This window comes from Pinus tabuliformis, chromosome 8, assembly GCF_031772625.1.
Source record: "Pinus tabuliformis cultivar Carrire ecotype Pingquan chromosome 8, CPIR1, whole genome shotgun sequence".
NCBI lineage: Eukaryota > Viridiplantae > Streptophyta > Pinopsida > Pinales > Pinaceae > Pinus > Pinus tabuliformis.
Genome location: NC_142294.1, coordinates 521,711,687 through 521,734,123, shown reverse-complemented (window position 1 = coordinate 521,734,123; position 22,437 = coordinate 521,711,687). Strand labels below are relative to the sequence as shown.

At 39.2% G+C, this 22,437-nt stretch overlaps 1 pseudogene across 1 annotated transcript in view; it reads right to left on the bottom strand.

The window, feature by feature from the left end:
- The window catches only part of LOC149236455 (outer envelope protein 64, chloroplastic-like), a 348,403-nt pseudogene that overhangs the window by 273,783 nt on the left and 52,183 nt on the right, over positions 1-22,437 (bottom strand). Inside the window, exons 2-3 of the transcript XR_016246219.1 lie at positions 11,926-12,078; positions 10,655-10,779 (exon numbers count right to left, since the gene is read on the bottom strand). The product of XR_016246219.1 is annotated as an outer envelope protein 64, chloroplastic-like (transcript). The remainder of the gene's footprint in view (positions 1-10,654; positions 10,780-11,925; positions 12,079-22,437) is intronic.

Below are 22,437 nucleotides of genomic sequence, written 5' to 3'. Positions count from 1 at the left end.
CTAGATCCATTGAGAGTTGATCCTTCTAACACTTTGAGGATGTATGGACTGATGCACAGTTATGCACCTCCAAACTGGGGTCGATGATGCTAGTTAGTTTCCCAAAGCAGGAAGCTGAGGAGAGACCCGAGGTCTCACCATTCTAATATCTGGTGCACTCTGGAACTCTATCCCTTAAATATCTAAAGACTTACAAATGGAGATGGAAAAAATATATCTTTAAATATTTAAAGGTAAAAGTTTAAAATCGAAAATTTTAAAACATGGGACCATAATATAACTTATTAAAATATCAATTCCCAAATAATAAGTCCAAAAGGCCTTGTCTACATCAGTAATAGACCCTGAAAGAAGAAGAAAAGAAGAAGAGAACCAATATAGGATAGCAAAAATCTACCAAACATGAGAATCAAAATTGTTGTTGTAATTACCCCGCATGACCATAGCATACTACATAGTACCTAGCAACATACTACATAGATAATATTTGAAACGTTATAAACATCAAACCGTCTAGTGAATATTTTTCTTGGAAAACAAATGCCACATCAATGCCAATTTAAAAAGAGTGTGTTTAAAGTTTAAACATCCCCAAAACCATTGAGGGACATTTCCTAGACTTAATCTTCCGGCAAGAAATGCCTAGGGGTAGTATGCGGGACTACTCCCCCTTGTCCTCAGGGATGTCCCCTTTCAATTTCAAACAAAGTAATCCCTTATGAGGAGATGCATGGAATGAGGATGATTTCTCATGCAAATTGGTAAAAAATAAAATGGTAAGACTATAGAAGTGAGCAAGTAAATAGTCCAAACTGACAAAATGCTCAGTAATCTAAAATTTTAATTACAAGTCATTACTTCAAAGTAAGCCTCAAAGATTGGATTTTTTCGATTCATTGAATAAGTGAATGGAAGTGAGCAAGTAAAGAGTCCAATATGGAAAAATGCTCGATTATCTAAAACTTCAATTACAAGTCTTTAGTTCACAGTCAACCTAAAAGAGTTGATTTCTTAGATTCAATGAATAGTGAATGGATTCAATGAATGCCCAAGTCTGCCCAAAAGATAATACTACAATGTAGGTATCACTAAAACAATGGCCAAAAGGATTGCATGGCCATCCCCATAAACCACTAGGTCCAAAATTGAGTCATGACACATTGTTGCAAGGGTTTGATATGCAACACTCTCCCCTTCCATCATGAAAACTTAAAAAATGAATGCATGTAAAGTATAAAAGAATAACCTCAAAGTAACAAGTTATATGATACATACATGTAAAATAAGGAGGCTATTTTGCATTTGTAGGCTTAGGGTTAGGATTGTTTTTCATTATTGGCTTTTGGTTTATTAGCCAAGTTGTCCCCAAAAGGACCCAATCTTAGTTGAGTTGACACCAAACAAGCATGTTAAGGACCTATTGCCCACCATATTGCACGAGGATTGCACCTGTGGTTTTCATCTCCTATTTCAAAGTTTTGAAGGTTGGTATTGGGATTGGAATGTTGATGGAGTTTGCCAGTGGCATGGGATTAGAAGTGGCTTATTGGGTGGTTTATCGTGGTTGGGTTCTTCTTCATGTTGCCATATCTTAGTCTATGGAGCTTCAGGGTTACGTGTGTGGTTTCATTTCATAAATTGAGGCACTCCTTGATGTTATTAGTAGATGATTAAGTTCTTCATGGATGGTCTTAGTCTCCTTTCATTATGACTTTGGCTTATGTTGGGTTGTGCCAAGGAGATACTACCTTTTCTCACCATGGTTCAGAAAACTTATGAGCTACTACTTGATACCATGCCAATTAAGAAGTCACTTATCCTAAGTTTAGTGATCCCCTACCTTTTTATGATGCATACTTTGTTTTCCCCATGTGCAAATAGGGGACACATATGTTCATGAAAGATTATATTATACTATTATAATGAAAGGGGATAGTATTTTATGAAGGTTCAAAGGCATAAAGCGCAAATATAGAGGATCTTCCCACCTTATTAATTTGTGATATACCACATGGGGATCTTTAATTAAAGGTTATATGAAGGCATGTGTTGAGGAGGTACAAATTATTATAATGTGGGGAATAATCTCATGCTTAAAGAAGCTATCACACATGAAATCATAAGCTCTCAAGCCCAACATAGTAAAAAGTCATCATTTGGTAATGGAACTGCCTCCTCATTTCAAGAATTAACAAAATGGATGTGAATGGGACCCATGTGATGTGGAGGGGTCCACATAAATAGAATTATTGTTTATTACTATTTCACCTTGGAGCTAAAGAAAGAAAAAGGGGGAGGGGAGGGGCATAGCCCTCAAATATTCTTGGTGAATATTTAATGAGAAATGTTAGTAAAAGGTTGATGTATTGAACTAGATTCTAAGAGAGAGACTTACACCTCTCTAGAAGCCTAGTGCTCCACTTAGATTTCTTATTTTATATTTTGAATAATTTTTTGGGCCTAGGAAATTATAATTTTGTAAAATGATGGTTTCTTTTCGCTCATCTCTTATAAATAGTCACCCTCTCATTTGAAAACATGGTTTAAGGAGTGAGGAATAGAATGCCTCTAATTTGCTCCATTTTTGCCTCTTGGATGGTTAAGTGAGGTACACCCACTAGGGTTCTCAGCGCCAAGTTTCATTGAGCACTTGGTACAGAATGTGTTATCATGAATATGTTCTAATTTGATAATGTCTCACTCTTTTTCTTATGTTGTCTTTTAAAAAATCTTTGCAAGGGTTTGTTTCTTTAAGATTTGTTGCAGATTTGAAGAGGAGTTCTTGGACAAATTTAAGATTTCATGATAAATGAAGGGTTATCTATAATTGCAATAGTCTGAACTATTTCCAAAACCACAAGGCAACAAGAGTTGTAAAATTTTGAGCCTATACTTCGTGGTTTAAAAAATTAAATATGAGAAGGAACCTTGGTAGTGTCCACACTTGACTGCAAGAACATTGTTGCTGCAAAAGCTAGTATGCCTAGTGTAAAGCCTCACTGCGCAAAGACAAACCTTATGGTAATAGGAGAAAGGGTGACCAATGTCGCCTTAGCAACCTTTCTCCTGGTATTTAATTGTATCAAACCACAAATGAGGTTTCTTGGATCACCTAAAGGATATTCTCATACTATGGCTCAAAGCGATGAATGAGAGGTCTATAATATTGGATAGAGTAACATCAAGGCCTAGGAAGGCCTAGATGTTCTATACTACAAGTCAAATACTCTATGCCTACACCAAAAATAATGCTACTATACATTAGGGTTTGATTGATATGCAAAAATAAGGTGCACAACGCCATATAGCAGCCAATGAAGCCTTCCAATGATGATCAACAACAAGGGAACAAAGGCCTTCCAATTGAGACTAGGGTTAGGTTAGAAAATTTATTTTTATGGCTATTAGGTATGCATAAACAGCGAAAAGAAGGATAATGTCAACCATAAAAGAGGGAGATTTACCATGCACTATGCTACATGTTGCCTTTCTATAATTTATAGATGCAATTCCCAATTTATGAGCCACAAACATCCACATAAAATTCACCTTTATGCATAAGTCTACCCTAGAAACCCTAGCAGCTAACCCTTGACATCTATGAATGGGAGAAAGAAGATGAAATTCAATAAAACTTATGGATCATCCTACCAAGGTTTAATGGAGTCTTTTCGGATTAAATTTCAAGGGAAAGACTTTGATAGAGTAAGAGGGGATGGCTAGGGCATCCACTTTTAAAACCCTAACTACTATTCTTGTGAAGGGGGGAATTAAATAGAGGGAATGCACATTCAAAGTTTCCCTATAGGATTTTGGGAGAATAACTTTACATGCAATAATGTAGCAAGATGCAAACAATAATTAGCATTTATTCATGGCACAAATAGAAACCCTACTTCATAAATTCAATATGCAAAATATAATGATAAAGCATTAAACTTACAAAATCCTTCAAAGAAGCACTTCTTTCAATCCCAAACTAAATTCTCCATGCAAAAATTGATTCCCCACAAAAGTTGCACCACAAAAAGATCACATCTTGCCCATAGTAGTGAAAGAGACTAGTTCGCACTCGTAGAGAGGAAAAGAATAGAATATGCGACAATGAAAATGAAATGAGGGGAGTCCCTATTTATATGAGACTTATCCCACTCATTTCTACAATAATACAAGTAACAAACCCTAATTACACGTTTACTTTGAGTGTTCTACAGGAGAGAGGTTACAAGCCAACCTCATAGCTCAAAAAAAAAACATAAAATTCCATAAATGACCACATGTGTGGGAGGAAGACTTCTTCCACTATGATGTCATCCTCCAAATGTGCCCTAAATGCCACAAGTGAGTGTCTACAAGGCACATCATCAATATCTCCAACACAAAGCTTCATGGGCTTATCATTTTAGCCTCTGGAGTACTTCGAGTGTCAAGTACCATGTGGGGTCATCAAGTAGCCCGAAACTCTAATTTGGATAGGCAAAGTTGCATCAAGAAGGTCACATCCTCTCTCTGGAATGGGTAAAATGGTCTTTGCAATGCTACTGAGGAGGATAAACATCTCTCAAGAGGCCTTTATTGTTGTGACACAACCACCTGGCAAAACCCTCTCAAGATCAAGTGAAAATCAGCCATCATTGGGGACAATAATCATAAATTTATCATAGTGGACAATAACTAAAGTTGGGGGCACAACAATACTTCACACAAAGTTCACCTTCAAAAGTCTAACTAGACCAAGTCCCTTAAACAAGTTACCTCCTTATGTTAGGGATGGTTAGATGGATAACCTTATGAGATGTTTCCAACCCCCAAGGCCCAAAGGTTAGTGACATGTTTGAAGTTTTCCCATCAATTATAGGTGTGTGTGAGAGTGGTTGCAACAAAGTGGGAAAAACTTCAAAGCAAGATGCCAGAGCTAAGTGACCAGGTACTAGAGGTCCAACATCCTAGTGTACAGATCTAAGAAGGGAGCAATCATGGAGGCATGAGTTACCCCTTTCCTTGGCATGCTTTTTCCACCCCTCTAGTGTGCCTTTCACTTTTTTATGATTTGCTTTGATTTGGGTACATATAGCTCAGGAGCCCAAGCTTGCTTTTTGAGACTTTACATTTAATACCCCTTGAAGATGAGTCAATTTACCGTTCATCAGGGTTGGGACAATACAAGAGTTCTTTTTAATAGATGAAGCATCATGTGTTTGAGGAACTGGGTGATGGCTAATGAGGGGAGTAGGGCTCATGCTAGACTTTTTCCCACACGTTAATCAAAAGTCCCAGCGATCTTTTGCATTTTATCTTTTTCTTGTTATGGCTTTACCATGCTTTTACCTTTCTTTTCACTGCATCAACCTCCAAGCCAAAGTTTTATGGCCTAGAGTCGAATACTAACCTCCTAGGTGAACTAACGGAACAAGAATAAAGTCAATATTGGTCAATTATCCAATTTGCGCATTGATCCATATTAGTATGCCCAAAACATTAAGTGAAAGCACATGATTACAACATCGCTAAAGTACCTTCCCAATGGATGACCCACCTCCTTCCAGAAGAAATGTTGGATGGGAGAGAGAAATTTGACCGAAGAAAGAAGTGGAGGATCCTGGCATTATGTTATGTTTTGTCATATAGGGTTGCTAGCTCGCTGGTTGTCCTGTTGAAATATCTAACTAGGTTCGATCTGCATAATGACATATGTAATCATGATTTTTATGTATCTGATGTAATGAGAAAAATGAAGTTATTATTGTTGTTCTTGAGGCATGTGTTTCATGGTAAAGGAAATTTATTTTATAGGTCAAGCTCCCATTGTAAGCTCCTAGGGCTTGTCATGTATGAAAGACCAAATTAGGGCATGTTACATATTGTAAAAGAAAATTTATTCGAGCCAAAAAGAGTCAAAGATACCTCCAAGACCTCATCAAAATTCAAGCAACAAGTCGGCCCAGGGACAGTGACAAGTCGCCCCACAAGCAATGACATGAAGACTATAAATAGAGAGCTCAACCTCATTTGTGAGGGCATCAATCAGGTTCGTTCAATAGCACAAGAAGCTCGTGTAAATCCAGCGAAAAAGGAGAGAAGAAAAGAAGGAGATGAACAGAGACTGTAAGGACTGCTTTGCGTTATCCATCATACACGTGCAAGACAGTTAGGGCTACTTTCTGTGGCAGTGAAGGTCAAAGTTACAGTCATCTCAGGAAGCCAAGAAAATAACGTGTCAAGGATCAGTTAATAGAGCTGAATTGTTAAGGAAGGAAGATCATCCCCAGCAAAGTGAAGTCTTGTAAATCTGTCCTATTCAGTCCACACATGTGGAATTTCAGAGATCACAGGCAGACCGAAACCGCAGACCTGTGATATGTGCCGAAAAAGTGAAGAAGAGCCATGGTCTGTAGCAGTGCACTCAGTTTGACCAGTGTTGACTTTGTGGAAGAAGTGCTAATTGAAAGAAGTGTTTGACTTGGTCTTGGAGGGGTTCTTGGTCAAGGGTCTAGGCCTTGAAATTCGTCAATTGAAGATTCTATAAGAAGAAGAATTCTTGTGGGTTTTCCTCTCATTGGGAGAGGTTTTGGCCCTGGCTGATTGCCTATATCTTGTGTCCTCTTGTCTCATTGTTCTTTATGTTTTGATAATTGTTTGATGAAAAGAACACAATAATAATCAAGTTGAAGAACAATCTAAGAAAAGTAAAAAGTCATCACAAGCAATTACCAAAGAAAGAGAAAGCACTCATCTTGCTGCCCCTAGATTTCTCAACATGTCCAAGAAGGAGAAATTCTCTCCTATGGGTTACTCACTTTTCGGTAGGGAACAAGCCCATTGGATTGACAAAGCACTGTAAATCACTTCTACAACCATCACCAATCTTTTATTTCAAAGAGATTTCCTTCCATAGCAGATCTGGAATGTGCTTTATATTTATCTTTTGAGTTCTGTTGCCCCTCAAGTCAGCGCGTCCCATGTCATGGTAATAAAATCCAAGGTGCTGGCTGTAACTCACACACACTATTTTTCTCGAACACCTTACTTCTGTTCTATGCCCAAGATCCTAGATTTGTGTATGAGAAAATTTAGCCTTGTATTGAATGCTGAAAATAAGTTTACAATCAGAGGAATACATGGTTGCATGCTAAATGTTTGACAAAACATCTTCGACAAATTTAGTTGCATGCAAAGTGTTTGATGAAATGTCTTTGCGAAATATTTCCAGATTTGTGTGACGGCCTTGATTGAATAATCATTGATATATCTACTGCAGATATGATTACCTACAGACCTCCCTATATTTGAGATTGAAAATAAAATCAAAGATGCTGGGGCCTTGTCCGTCTTATACAAGGTCTTCTGGTGCACTTTTTGGTTATAGGATAAGTTAAGGGCAGACTAATACAGGGCTGCATGACAATTGTTTGAAGAAATCAGTGTATGAAATTTTTTATATCTGAACAACAACCTTTTTTTTCGGTCTTAGCATGTTGGTTTCAGAGTTACAATTACAAACTGGTAAATTTACCTTCTGCCTGGAGACCATAATTCTAGTTATATTAAATCAGCCTTTTGTATGACCAGAATTTCAAAGGCAAAAATTCATAAATAGCAGGCAAATGTCTCTCAGGATTTTGCCCAGGATTCTGTGTGTGTGTTGGCTTGGAAACAGAGAGAAGGAATGACGTAGATGTGTGATAATCTATCCATGTGACCTGTAAACCATATTGGTGATGTCGGGTCTGCATTCTACCCACTTATAAACCTCAAACGTTGAATCAAATCTGCTACATAAATCACTCTGGAATCACTGAAAAGAAGCAAACTTGGACGTGAATATCCAAAATATCCTTGCTGGAGCTTTAACTTGAAATCTAATGCTTATTATCCATAGCAACACATTTTAAAGGAATAGTGAAGAAGGAAATCCCGTGTACTAAGGTACTGTTGAATATTCACCCATATCCATACCAGCATATAAAGATAATTTTAGCAGCAGTCAAGGCAGTTTGGATATTATATATAAAGATAATTTTAGCAGCAACCAAGGCAATTTGGATATTATATATATATATATATATATATATATGCAGAGTTTACAGAATTCGGAATTGGATAATATGTGTGTTCAAGGTTGACAAGATATTTGATCCAATAACCTTTCAAGCTCAGACTTTATGGAGAAGGATGCTACAGGAATCAATCATTTGTCCAACTGTCTTGCAATTTTTGTTAGCCAAGCTTGTATCCCCTTTTACCTCCCTTTCATCATAATACTTCAACGGCTACCATTACATGGCAGGGTTAACATAGGGAAGCCTCGCTAGTGGTGATTAGATTCACCCCAAAGAATGGGAAGACAAACCAAGGTGACAGTAGTTTGTCTTCAAGTTGCTTTTGATTTGTCATGGGAAAGACCTTGCATACTCAACAAGCCAAATCAATCAGTAACAGGCCCCAGGGGTTGGGAGAACAATCAAAAGTCCCCCAAATGCTCCCTTTTTGGATAGGAAATTGACTGGGAAGGTTGGGTTCGTTTTAAACATCATTCCCTGCCAAAAGGGAACCCCTACCAATTCCAAAGTTAGATGTGAGAACTTGAGAGCCATCAACCTATGCTCAATAATCTGTTAAATGATTAGGAATGCTTTTGAGTCTTTGACAGTACTCCTGGATATGGTGGAATGACTTACAGTCTCCCTTGTTGATGTTTTGTACATATAATTGCATAATACCACTCATAATTGCTCAGTCATTTCTAAAGCTTCCATCACTTCTTCCCTGGTTTATTATTTTTTAAACACCCAACTCTATTTGCTTGTTTCACTCCATGAAGTCCATCCCTATTCTCACATTTTTAGACAACAAATTCCATAAGTCTCTTTTATTCCATCTATTCTTTCCTTCCATCTCTTCTTTCCTACTTCACTTCTTTGATAGACACCCAAATCAAGTATTCTTTCCTTCAAATTAGCCTTTTGTAATGTAAAACCATTGGCATTTGCAAAGTAAATTCAACGGGTCATTTCAACGTCTTTACAAAACCTACTACATTTCCCCACTGTCTTTAACATTTGACATCAAAAAAGACATATTTGCACTCCGTTCAGTCGAGTCAACGACATCTTCTCTTTAGTTCATCAACAAAACTTCTTGTTAGGCATTTTATTGCATTTGCATTGCAGGACATACTTCCTTTGCATTGCACGACACCTTCCACTACAGAGCATTGACACTAAATTTAGTGTTATCAATCTATGCTCAATACTCTGTTAAATGATAATGAATTTCTTTGATAGCACTTTTCGACGTGGTAGAATCACTTACACTCTCCCTCATTTCTGTTTGTACATAAATTTGCACGGTACCACCATTAATTGCTCATAATCATTTCTAAGCTTCCATCATTTCTTCCCTCGTTTATTAGTTTTTAGACACCCAATTCTATCTGCTTCTTTCACTCCATATCTTCTTTCTATTCTCATATTTTTAGACAAAATTCTGTCATTTTCTTTTATTGGGTCACTTTTTTCCCGCTTCACTTCTTTAATAGACACCTGAATCGAGAATTCTTTCCTTCAAATTTTCTCTTGTAATGTAAACCCAGTGGCATTCCCAAAGTAAATTCATTGGGTCATTTCGAATTCCTTGGAGAAGTCTACCACATTTCCCCACTGTCTTTTACATTTGACATCAAAAGACATATTTTCCCCTGCTTGGTCCCCTAAATTGTCCTTGGCAACCAGCTCCAGCAGGTGTTGAGCTCTTCTCTTCTTTTCATCACCGAGACTTCTTGTTCAAGATAAAGGCTTTATTATATTTGCACTTTATTTTATTCTCATGTTAGCTAGATATTCTGGCTAGCTAAACACTCAGTGCTTTATATTTTCTACTTTCAGTTTTGACCAACGAGTTGCCTCTCAACTCCCACTTTGTACCTACTAACAGCAATGGATGTATTCTTTTAGTCCATCTGACCTACTTTCGTAATCATTTTGTTGAACATTGACAAATTTATCTTAGGTTATCTTGTATGTTTACTTCTAACATAAACCCACATGCATCCCATTGTAATTGAGATGGGGCACATTCCTTATTTCTGGTGCCAACTTTAGACAAGAGTGAGTAATCTTGCATTAATGAGAGAGTTCATTACTTCTGAATGTTGGATAACTCTTGATAAGCAATAGAACAGAAACAAATACATCAGAATTTAATCCAACTCATCTTCCTTAAAGTGCTGCTATAGCTCATTTACCTCCAAATAATTATATTGATAGACTATAGTTGTGTGTTAAGAACCAATGTTGCAAACATCAGCATTGGGATAAAATCAGCAAGGGTCCGAAAACCAACATATCATAAAAATCGGGAAAATATCGGTAAAAATCGCAAACATTGGCAAAATTAAGATACCACCAAAATATTGCTAAAATCGGCAAACATCGGCTAGGCCAAAAAAATCAAGATTTCGCAATTTTATTGCGGTAAAATCGGGATGTTTGCAACACTGTTAAGAACCATTCAAGTTCGCATATTTTTGTAGCTGTTGCACTTTGAATGCTTATATAGGATATATTATTATGTGCTTGGTGACTAAGACAAATTAAAATTAGTTAAAAAGGAAAAAATGATTGCATTGCAGTCTAGTTGGGATTAAAAATCTCACCAAGAGCAAAGTCAACAAGCTCAGCTGCAACCGCCACAGCAGACCCACTAGAAGATCCTCCAGGTATTCGTGAAGGTGCAGCTGGATTAGTTGGAGTTCCATAGTGTTTGTTTTCTCCAAAAATGCTGCAAATATGAAATATAATTAAGATCTAAATTACACCACAACTATTTTCAAGACATGAATAATAAGTAAATTCCAATGCCAGAGGAATATAAACTGAGAGGCAAGACAATACAAGAAGATATTCTCACTTTGTTTGCATAAGACAGACAAGCAAATAACATATAGAGGTATAAATGACAGGCATAGTTTATAGCCTCTTCTTATAAGGAATGGTGCTATATATTATGATTAAAACCATCGCGTCCTGACTTTTCTATTATAACAAAGCAAAGATCGTGAAAAAATAGATTAAATAGAAATCAGATAACTGTTAGTGATAATTAATAATAGATATTACAGACGGATACTTCTAGAAAAATACACCCTATATTTATCCAAAAACATTTATAGTAAAGACTTATTTAAAAATGATATAAACAAATGCAAATGTGATAGACTATACATTTCAAGTTAGTACAGCATCCAAAAATATGTAAAATCATATAACAAGAAACAGCATTAGATATATTTCTGACTGTAATCTGATACTTGACAAACCAATTAAATATGAGTATGATATCAACAAACTGAGGACTGGCTTTTAACTTGCTCCCTCAGGATGATACGAGCCTATTTTATTATATTTGTCATTTACGCAGGCAAACATAGACACAGTTCATCCAAAGGTTGATAAATATATAGCTAAAGACATAATTCGCCTTTACAGAAAATCTAACAGGAAGCTGGTCAGATGTCCAAGAAAGCTTGTTTCAGGGATCCAAGCTCACTGTCGATCAGACTTAGCAGGGGCAGACGAAAGGAATCTCTCCCTCCCAGATACATTGACCTATACAATCTTTTTAGCATAGGAAAGTCACTGATGACTGTTGACTTTGCTCATAGGATAGCATATCTTAATGTGTTTCATGTTTTATGTAGATCATAATTTGGGATACTGTTTCCGAGGGTATCCACTAGCCACTCAGATAGTGGAGCCACAATTGCTGACTTGAGCCTGAGGGCCTCTGGAACCTGATAAATGTTATCCTTTAATTAGTTTTAAGGGAAAGGTTTAAGAGTTTTTTCTTAAATTTGAAGACATAATTCAATAAAATGCAAAGCTAACGTAGAACAAATTTTAGTCATTTTGGGGTACCATGACCAACCAGTATGCCATCTCATCCATGACAGTTCTCCCAACACATGTTGCTCCTCCTTGTACAACAAGTGTAACCACAGGTGCCGTTAGAACTGCAGGTTCATGGGTCCTTCGCCAGTCTGGATTTCCAAAGCCAGTTACATATCCTTCTATATCAAATCTGCCATGACACAAAAGTATTCATAAGTTAGAAAGTTATGTTAATTACCAGGACCAAGGTCCAAAAGCTAAAATATACAGAATACGCACATACAAAAACCTATCTGAAATGTAAACAGCCAACCACTCAGAAATCTAACTTCATCATACCTCCCTGAACCCAGTAATATCACCATATTATGATACCAACTTGCCTTTGCAAACTAGGGCAATTCCCTCCAGTACCACAGCTAAATTATTTGCCAATTAAGAGCCTTTTGAGTATAAATTCTATCATAACCATAAATGAAGAGGGGGTCTTTATAAATTGTAAATGTGTTTCCTTGATTAGACCCATTGAGATACATAATTTCATCTGATACTACTAACAACACAAATAAACACCCATATCTCTTTTACAGAATGTACAATGATCCACTCCAAAATACAAATGACTTAAACACACTTATTAGGTAGATAGTTTTTCCTTTTAACTGTGAATTTCTAGGCCTTGGAAATTGGAATCGTGAATCCCCCACAGAAATCTGACATTCTCGTAGTAAACAGAACTTAATTCCCGACACATGTCCCGAAGTACGTATTCTAGCATGCTCTTAATTGGACCATGACAGAATTCCCCACCAGAAGAAATACAAACTCCAAATATTTATAGATTAAAAACAGCCGCACAGGAATTGCCTCTCTCTATTAGATAAGCACATACAAGGGTAACTAAAGGTCCAAAAGACCATGTGGCCCAAACGATCCTAACCAATTAAATCAAGTTTTGCTCGTTTCTGGGATGGGGAAACTTAGAGGGAGCATTTCCCCACATCCCATCCTGGAGGAAACTCAGGGAAACACAAAGGTGACATTCCCAAGAAATCACAGATATTTCCCTTTTGTAGGGGATTCATGAGCATCCCCCTTTGGAAAAGTTTGGCTTATCGGTGGACCCCATGGAAAAGGGGGACTCCCAAGTCCCCGCGATTTTTTCCCACCAGCCTTTAAGAAGACAGATTATTTTTAAACACAAAGGAATCAAAATCCTAAAGCAAATGTAAATATTTATTTCATATTTTCAATGCTCATGTTTGTGACTTGTCATTCTTTCTCATATACTTAAATTATTTTTTTTTAGAATTTCCAACAGGGACCTCTATTCCTATGATGTTTCATAAAATTTAGGGGGTGTCTCCACATATTTCCCAAATGTGTTCACTTGGTGGAACATTGATGATAATGCCATAAAATTCAAAAATAGCACCACAAATATAATGCACATTGAATCTTCAAACCTCATCAAATGACAAAAATGCAATATAGCAGTAACAATAACAATCCATTGGTGGAGACAACTATCAGAAATTGTCGCAATCTCAAATGCAATCAAGTCATTTCAATTACCACCCATAGCTCCGTTAGTCCTGGCCACTGCCCTAAGGACATAATTTAACAAGCATTATTTTCAGCAGCACTGCACCAAGAGATGTGAACTTTGGGAGTTTGGTACGAGTCATTGGTTGAAGCATCATCTTGTTTATCATGCAGGGAGAGATAGTTATGGAGATTCATGTGATTATTTTTTATTTCACATGTTGAAGGATATATTCTGGTTTGGAGGGGTGTTTCATTGTTGAGTTCACACATTTGGAAGCACTATTGCACATGGCAGCATCTCACTTCTAGAGCACTTTGTGTAGGAACAGTGTGATCCTGAGAGGGGGGGTGAATCAGTATCACACCAATTATTAACTTATTTTTCCTCTTGAATAACGATCACATAGAAGTATCAATCAACAATATATGAACACAAATATTTTCTTCAAAACTTTTCTTTAATAATTTCAATTTGATACAATGTCACAAAGAGGACACCAATCCTCTGTAACCACCAACTTCCAACTTTTGTAGGCACCAACCTATTGGAGACATCAATCCCCCAACTGAGCACCAACTCAGTGAATTTGTAGGCACTAACTTATGGGAGACGCCAATCCCCAGCAGAGCGCCAACTCAGCTGTACTTTGGTTCTGTTATCAATAACATCAGGTCCTCGACAAATTCTCCTTCGAATGATCATCACTTTACCATGCAATCTTCAGATTTGCCCCTTCTACCTTGATTACAGCCACCTGGCCTGTACACTACAATTCTCTGCTTCTTCAACGTTGACTTAGTTCATCAGACTTGTTCTGCAATACATCAACCCTCTATCTCTGATAAAGATGGGGTATGTCCACCTGGTAACTGATACTCATCACTGAAGCTTCCTTTCTGCAATTAGGGCTTCTTCAAACTTGTAGTCTTCAGTTTCAAAACAATGTCAACAAACCATCCTTCCTTAATACAATGGTCACTGAACTAAAAAGCCTCAAAATGGACATCACCGCCACCTTCCTTGTTGACCTCGGCCTCCTCTTTTCGTCACTCAACAATCATCCTCACTTTGATCCTTAAAACAGTCATGTCAACACAGATTTTGGTCTGCACTTCAAATTGATTTCAGGCCTATAACAGGGCCTCATTTCAGGTTAAAACAGGTTTGCAACAAAGGTATACTTCAGCCTGCAGTAGGACAGAAAATTAGGGCCTGTTCCAAGGCCATCTACTCAAGAATTTGGCCTGTCAAATTTAGGCTTGTTTTAAGCCAGCTGCCAGCTTCCAAAACAGTCAAAAATTATCTCGAAAACAGAGTCAAAAAGAAAGCCACCCACAGCTCGGGTAGGGGCAGTGTTTTCTCCTTCAGAACCAGCTAGTGTAACATGGAACTTCAATCTTCCATCTAGGGCTTGGCCCCCACCAAACCCAGCACAGCCTGTCACAAAGTAACACCATAAAGAACCACACAGAACTTACCTTTAGCTGAGCTCAGCCTCCTACAGAACTTGGCCAGAACTTAGCCTCCTTTTCCTATTCCTTCGCTGCTCTAAAAAAAGAACCAAATCACTCTTCCCTCAGCTCACCCTTAAGCTCGAATTGGCACTCTTTCCTGAGCTCAGATCTCTTCCTGTGGTTTGTCAGACATCTGTTTTCCTTGATCTGCAAGTTATATGCGTGTAAAATGAGCCAAGACAGATGGTGGCTATTTATACCAGTTTTTAGGGGTCACGCATTGGGGCCGACCTGACTTTTGGCTGAACCATCATCTCCACTGGGTGTGATTTTAATGCTAACTTCAAAAATTCATTTCTCCTCAATTGTGAGTTAGGAGGCATGCCACCTACCATTCTAAAGGTCTCAACGAGAGCTACATGATGATGTAGCTTTCGTTCGCATTTGCCTTGACTTTGACCACTTATTTCTTGATTTTCTTAAAGGGCTTCTTCTAGCTGTCATCTTTGCCTTTTGAGGGTTTAAACCCTTTTGCAACACCTCTTGCTGGATTCTTAGGGCTCTTAAGGCTTCTACTGAACTGCTATCACATACTTTGATATTCCTTCTATGGCTTTGACATCATTCCAAGCTCTTTGCCATCATTAGTAGAGCCAGGGCTTTATTACTAGTGCTAGGGCATCAATCCTAGGGCTAGGACTTTGACATCAATGACAACTTCACTCAACACTTGGCTACATATTTTTATGCACATTTCTCCACTTAAGGCTGCCTATGGGGTGTCTTCATATTTCTCTAGGCCTGAGATGCATATTTGGAGGCATGTTTCACATTCAAAGAATAATGTAGACCTTTCCGCACACTTCACAAGCATGAATACACCTATCTAGAGGAATGCCCAACCTATGAGGAAACAATGGGGAGTTTTATGTTACAATTGATGGTCAAATGCACAAGAATAGAGGAGTGCCCCACCTTTGATCATTGAATGGCATATCTCTTGGTGAAGGGTGGTCCAAAGAGCTCTTCCACACCATTAATGAAAGCACAAATTCCAAGAAAGGAGCACCTAGCTTGGGGATATGAGATGTGGTATCCAAGCCTCTTCAACAAGGTCAATTGCCCATATTTAAAGAAACACCCTTCAATAAAGGAGGTCGTGATGATAAATCTTGATCCCTAGAGAATACCCTACAAATGAAGCTTCCATTTGGCAGGTAGCACAATTTGTTTTGAAGACTTGATCAAAATCCATCATTTAAGAGAGACACCCTTTATTGGATATTGTTTTGGTAGCATATTTCATGGATTTGAAAGTAGAAAAAGACACATCTTTAGGAGCACCCTCTATAGGGAGGTGACAGATCGCAGCAATGACTCATTCAAACCCTAAAATCATGACAAATTCATCCTAGGAAAGGAGCACTCTATGATAAGAGGCTTCTAAGAGATTCTTTATAGTAAAATAATGGAAGTAAAAATGGACCTAGACCTCTCTAAATTATATTTTATTGGAAAGTGGTTAAAAAGAAAACTATATAAGGAAACTTCCTCTCATTTGTAAGTTAGAAGTTCAAGCAAAGGGATCCCCCAACAGGCCAAATATAATGTTTTTTGCAAGGAAGGGAGGAAGGGCTTAACAAATTGGAGCTTTCATCTTCTTCTTTTCTCACAGATCTCATGTGCATGTAAGGCTGCCATTTATGTATTGCTGGCACATCTTCACATAAAGGGCTGCTTTTGCTAATCATAGTGGGAATAGGAAGCTTAAGCATGGACATTGTTGGCCTTCAAGTAATTCCCCTAGAGACACACTCAGTTGGGTGTGATTTGATGTTGTTTGTACCTGTGCCTCCACCCAATCAACTACATTCGTGGACTCGTAAATCTTCATGGATCCAATGGTGTATCTGTTAATTTTAGGTATGTTCTATGCTCAGAGCAATTTATTTCAATTTTCACAATTAGCTCAATATCTTTTCCAAATTAACAATCACATCAACATTAAAGTAAATTGCAAATAGAACATAAACATAGATCACAAAAGACAAGCGAAGACAAGAGGACACAAGATGTGGCGTTAGCCAAGGACAAACCCCAATGTGGGGAAACCCTTGATCAATTCTTCTTATATGTTCTTCAATAGTTCAGCAGAGAGAGAGAGAGATAATACATTTATGACAGAAGTCAAAACTTTTACTTATCTTAAATAAGAGCATAGGTCATCTCTAAGTAGATGACACATGAGGTAGCTAAACTCAGTTGAAGACATGCTGCTTCAACGGATTCTCCTAGGTGACTCCATCACAATGCATTGTGTTGCACCTTGTCATCATGTTGCACCTCACTGTGTTGCATTGTGCTGCACCCATCATCACTATGTTGGACCTCATTACCACGCTGCACACATCATACAGCTGCACCTTATGCTGCACCTTCAGGTACTGCAACATCTTGACATACCTTATCATCTTGCTGCACTTACCAATGTTGCCTCATCCTATACCTTACTGTGCCCATCATGCCGCATCTCATTGTAGCATTTAATATCACTACACTATGCTAGCAAGTGTTGCACACAACATGCTACACTTCACATTGTCATGATGCCCATCATTGTGTTGTAGTACTTCATATCATACTGCTCATATTGCTGCACCATGATTGCTTGTTGTCCTTTTTGTTGTTGTTGTCCCGTTGTGCCATCATTGCACTATGCCATTATACTACTAGCATTGTTGTCCCAATGTTAGTGACATTGCTATTCCATGTTCACCATACTGTTGTCATACTATTCCATGTATTCTGGGTAGCCTTTATCATCAACAGTCTTCACACTTTGGCATGCTACTCCAACATTGTTTGTTAGTGCACATTGTTGTTGTCCCATCATTGTTGTTATCCCATCATGTTGTTGTTCCATTGTTGTTGTTGTCCCATTGTTGCTGTTGTGATTGCACCCAACGCACAGCAATGCTAGCCCTCTAGCGGCCAACCTTGAAGAGGCTCCTCCCATGCCACATTATCTGTTCAACACAACCATGGAATAACTCCAACAACCTGCTATGGCCTACGACCTAGCTTGCTGTAGCTTTCAGCCTCCTCAACATGCCTAAACAGCCACTCAAATTCCAGCGTTTAGCTTCCCTATACTCGGCCTAGTAGACTGCCCTCTAGGCCTAGATCCTTGGCCCTTCATCCATCAATTCGGTCACTTGAAGTGGCGTGCGGCTAGGGCTTCCCATCATGCTGTTGTCCCATTGTTGTTGTTGTCCCATTGTGTTGTTGTCCCATTGTCGTTGTTGCGACTGCACCCAACGCACAGCAATGCTAGCCCTCTAGCGGCCAACCTTGAAGAGGCTCCTCCCATGCCACATTATCCTTTCAACACAACCATGGAATAACTCCAACAACTTGCTATGGCCTACAGCCTAGCTTGCTGTAGCTTTCAGCCTCCTCAACGTGCCCAAACAACCACTCAAATTCCAACGTTTAGCTTCCCTCTACTCGGCCTAGTAGCCTGCCCTCTCGGCCCTAGATCCTTGGCCCTTCATCCATCAATTCGGTCACTTGAAGTGGCGTGCGGCTAGGGCTTGGACAGACCTATCGTTAGGGCTTGCAGTTAGGGTAGATTAGACCTGCGTATAAGGGCGGTGAGTAGGGCCTCCTCCATCGTGTTATTTCTCCATCCTTGGACTACAGCTAGGCTCCTTTAGGCAGCGTATAGAAGTAGGGGTCTCCTCCCTTGAATTGTTGCTAGATCATCCTCCTTAGGACTGCGTTAGGGCATCCTCCTTAGACTGCATTAGGGCATCCTCCTTAGGACTACGTTAGGGCTTGTAGAGACCAGCGTATGGGGCAGCATGTAGCCTTCCTTCTTGACTGCGTCTAGGTCTCATACTAGGGCTCCTTACCTTCTGCATTTAGGGCTTCCTCTCTTAGATTTCTCTTCCACTAAAACCCAGAACAAGTGGAGAGAAATCAAGAGTGAAGTGTGTGTAGAAATGACTATCAAGTCACCTCTTTTTATACTAAAACGTTGAGCACATGTGTGGGTTATTTGGTTGTTGGCCGACCTTGACGAATTGTCTTATAACACAAATAAATTCATAACTCCATGAATACTTATCGGAATCGGATGATCTTTAGATCAATCCTACACCTCTCGATGAGAGGAGTCCAAGAAAAATATGAGTTGCCATAAATAAGATGACCCACATAGAGTTTGTCCCTAGTTGCCACTTTTAACACTCCCTCTCAACTAGGGAGAACTCCATCCATTGATCCATCTGCTAGACTATACTATCTCCACCATCAGTGCCCTGCATTGCTCTGCTTTGCTGAACCATGAAGAAGAAGAAGTGATCGAGAATGTCTCATGCCATTCTCTACTAACCCGAAGTCAGTTCCATATGAAAAGAGTGTGTCATACCACTCTTATTGATCCCAGATCAATTCCAAGAGAGTGAGTCATATCACTCTTACTGACCCGAAGTCAGTTCCAATTGATCCCAGATCAATATCAAAAGAGTGTGTCTCAAATCACTCATACTAAACCCAGATCAGTTTCATTGATCCCATATCAATATCAAAAGAGAATGTCTCAAACCACTCATAATGATCCCAAATCAGTTTCATTGATCCTAAATCAATGGAGGTCATCCTAGCATAGGGAGTACAGTAGATACAACGATGCGTCCATCGATAGTACTAGTACAACTATGGTCCCTAACCCCATTTCCCTACTCATTGGCCAGATGAGAGGTACTTCCCATGAGTCCCAAACTGCATGGCTAGGATGCCTCGACAAGAGAACCACTCATCTTGTCCATAAGTCGCCACGAGGTATCACAGGGGAAGGGTGAACCATTCACCCTGTACATAGCGCACCACTATGGGAGGGTGAGTTTCCCTATGGTCGCTTGTTGCCCCAAGAAGTACCCCAAGCCCCCCCCCCAGAGTGCCCAAAGCTCAATGCATGCATCATGTAAGACCCTCCTCATAAGAGGGTCTCTCAATGACTCCACGTCGTTCGGGAAAGTCACAAATTTGACCTTTCCCCGAGGCTTCGACAGAATCTCAGCGACCTATACATCAGTCTCAATGCAATGGAGCCTTCTCGCTCATTGATGTACCATATCCAGGTAAGGTAGTATCTGATATCTATATGCTGGAGCAATGATAGAATACAGGATTCCTCAACAATCGAATCCCCCCTGGTTGACACAGAAGATCAAGATCATATCCATCATGTGTACAAACAACTCACTGAAGAGCTTCCACAACCAGGCAACTTCACACGAGGTCATACTCATAGCTATGTATTCGGTCTAAGCGGTGCTCAAAGCAACCATCTTCTGCTTCCTGCTCATCCAAGATATCGAGCAGAACCCAAAGAGAATCAACACCCAGAAGTTCTCTTGCGATCCTCCACACTGCCTACCCAATAGTCATGCAGCGTCACATTTCCGGCAGTGTATCTCAATCCATGAGAGATTGTGCCCTGAAGATATCTAGAAGATTCTTGGCATCAATTCAGTGAGGCTCAACCAAATATGAGCCCAACATGCTAACTGCAACACATATATATGGACGGGAGTTCACCAAGAACATCAATGTTAGTATGAGTTTGTGAAACTCAGAGGCATTTCCCAAAACAGGTCCAGTATCCTTACCACATAACTTCTTAAAGTTAAGATCCATCGAGGTAGTTGCGGGTTTGCAGTTCACCATTCCAAATCCGGAATCCAACTCCCTCTTACTTTTGCAAATGAGAGGGTTTGCACCTGTCAAAAAGAGGTCGTCCTCATAAGGTGTCGGTATGAGAGGTCTATCATCCAAAACCTTCAAGCAATGGTTTGGATCGGCTTCACTCCTTAGTGAATCTCAGCTTCATCAAGCAACTATCAATCCTCTCATATTAAGCCCGGGGTGTTTTGCTTCAATCCATGGAGGACTTTCTTCCACCTGCAAACATGAGATTCTCGATCATGAATATCAAACCCCTTGGGTTGTTCCAAACCTGTGGACCTACTACATGAGGGGAATGGTCCCCTTGCAAGATTTTCCTTCGGTACATTTCAGACATGTACCTTCATGCTCTTCTTGAAATCAAGCATCCTTGTCACCATCTGACTCACATCGGGTAGGGCCCCATAATAAGTAGACCTCCGATGCTATAGATGAGATGTGTCAACTGACATGGTCCCTAATGGACCATCCTGCAATTTGATACAAATTGCCAACCCTGAACCCATGAGTAAAAGCATCTTTGAAAAATTCCATTTTCAAACACGTACCTTTCCATCGATGAATGCCACCCTGAAACCTTTGACTTCCATTGCTGAAATGGACACCAGGTTCTTCTTGCAATCAAGTACATAAAGAGATTCTCGTAAATGAATCGAGTTACTCTCATTCAATTGAGGGGTAACATTCCCTACACCCTTTCCGAGATAGGTGGCATCGACTCCAAGTATAATCCCATGATTGTTTCCATCTCTACTGAATTAGAGAGAGCACCCTTCTATCCAATGAAGTGCCTTGAAGCACTGGGGTTCCTTGCTTTCTTTGAAGAGTCGGTTGTTTCCTTGATGACCTGCATTCCTTCGATCATTGAAGATGTCCCTGGAATGATTGTTATCATCATCAAGTGATGTGTCCCTACCATTCGGACACTCCTCAGCATAATGGTCGAACTTATTACAAACAAGGCATCTACCTTTCCTTCCACCCTTAGACCTGGACTTCCCATTGAAGTGATCTTTAGGTAGGCCATCAGAGGCTTCTGCTGCACCATTTTGATAATATTCTCTGCTTTGACTTCACCCTTGGTGAATTTGAAGAGGGATGAGGAATCCATTGATCATTTTGTCCTTTCCCAACTGTCTTCGGTGATTGCTCTTTCACTCTTGCTTGGGCTTTGTCTTCACCTCAACTCTGATACCATGTTAATTTTAGGTATGTTCTATGCTTAGAGCAATTTATTTCGATTTTCACAGTGAGCTCAATATCTTTTCCAGATAAGCAATCACATCAGCATTAAAGTAAATTGCAGATAGAACATTGATCCTTTTGTCCTTTCCCAACTGTCTTCGGTGATTGCTCTTTCACTCTTGCTTGGGCTTTGTCTTCACCTCAGCTCTGATACCATGTTAATTTTAGGTATGTTCTATGCTTAGAGCAATTTATTTCAATTTTCACAGTTAGCTCAATATCTTTTCCATATTAGCAATCACATCAACATTAAAGTAAATTGCAGATAGAACATAAACATAGATCACAGAAGACAAGCCAAGACAAGAGGACACAAGATGTGGCACTAGCCAGGGACAAACCCCAAATGTGGGGAACCCTTGATCAATTCTTCTTATATGTTCTTCAATAGTTCAACAGAGAGAGATAGAGAAATAGTACATTTACAATAGAAGTCATCACTTTGACTTATCTTAAATAAGAGCATAGATCATCTCTAAGTAGATGATACATGAGGTAGTTGAACTCAGTTGAAGACATGCTGCTTCAACTGATTCTCCCAGGTGACTCC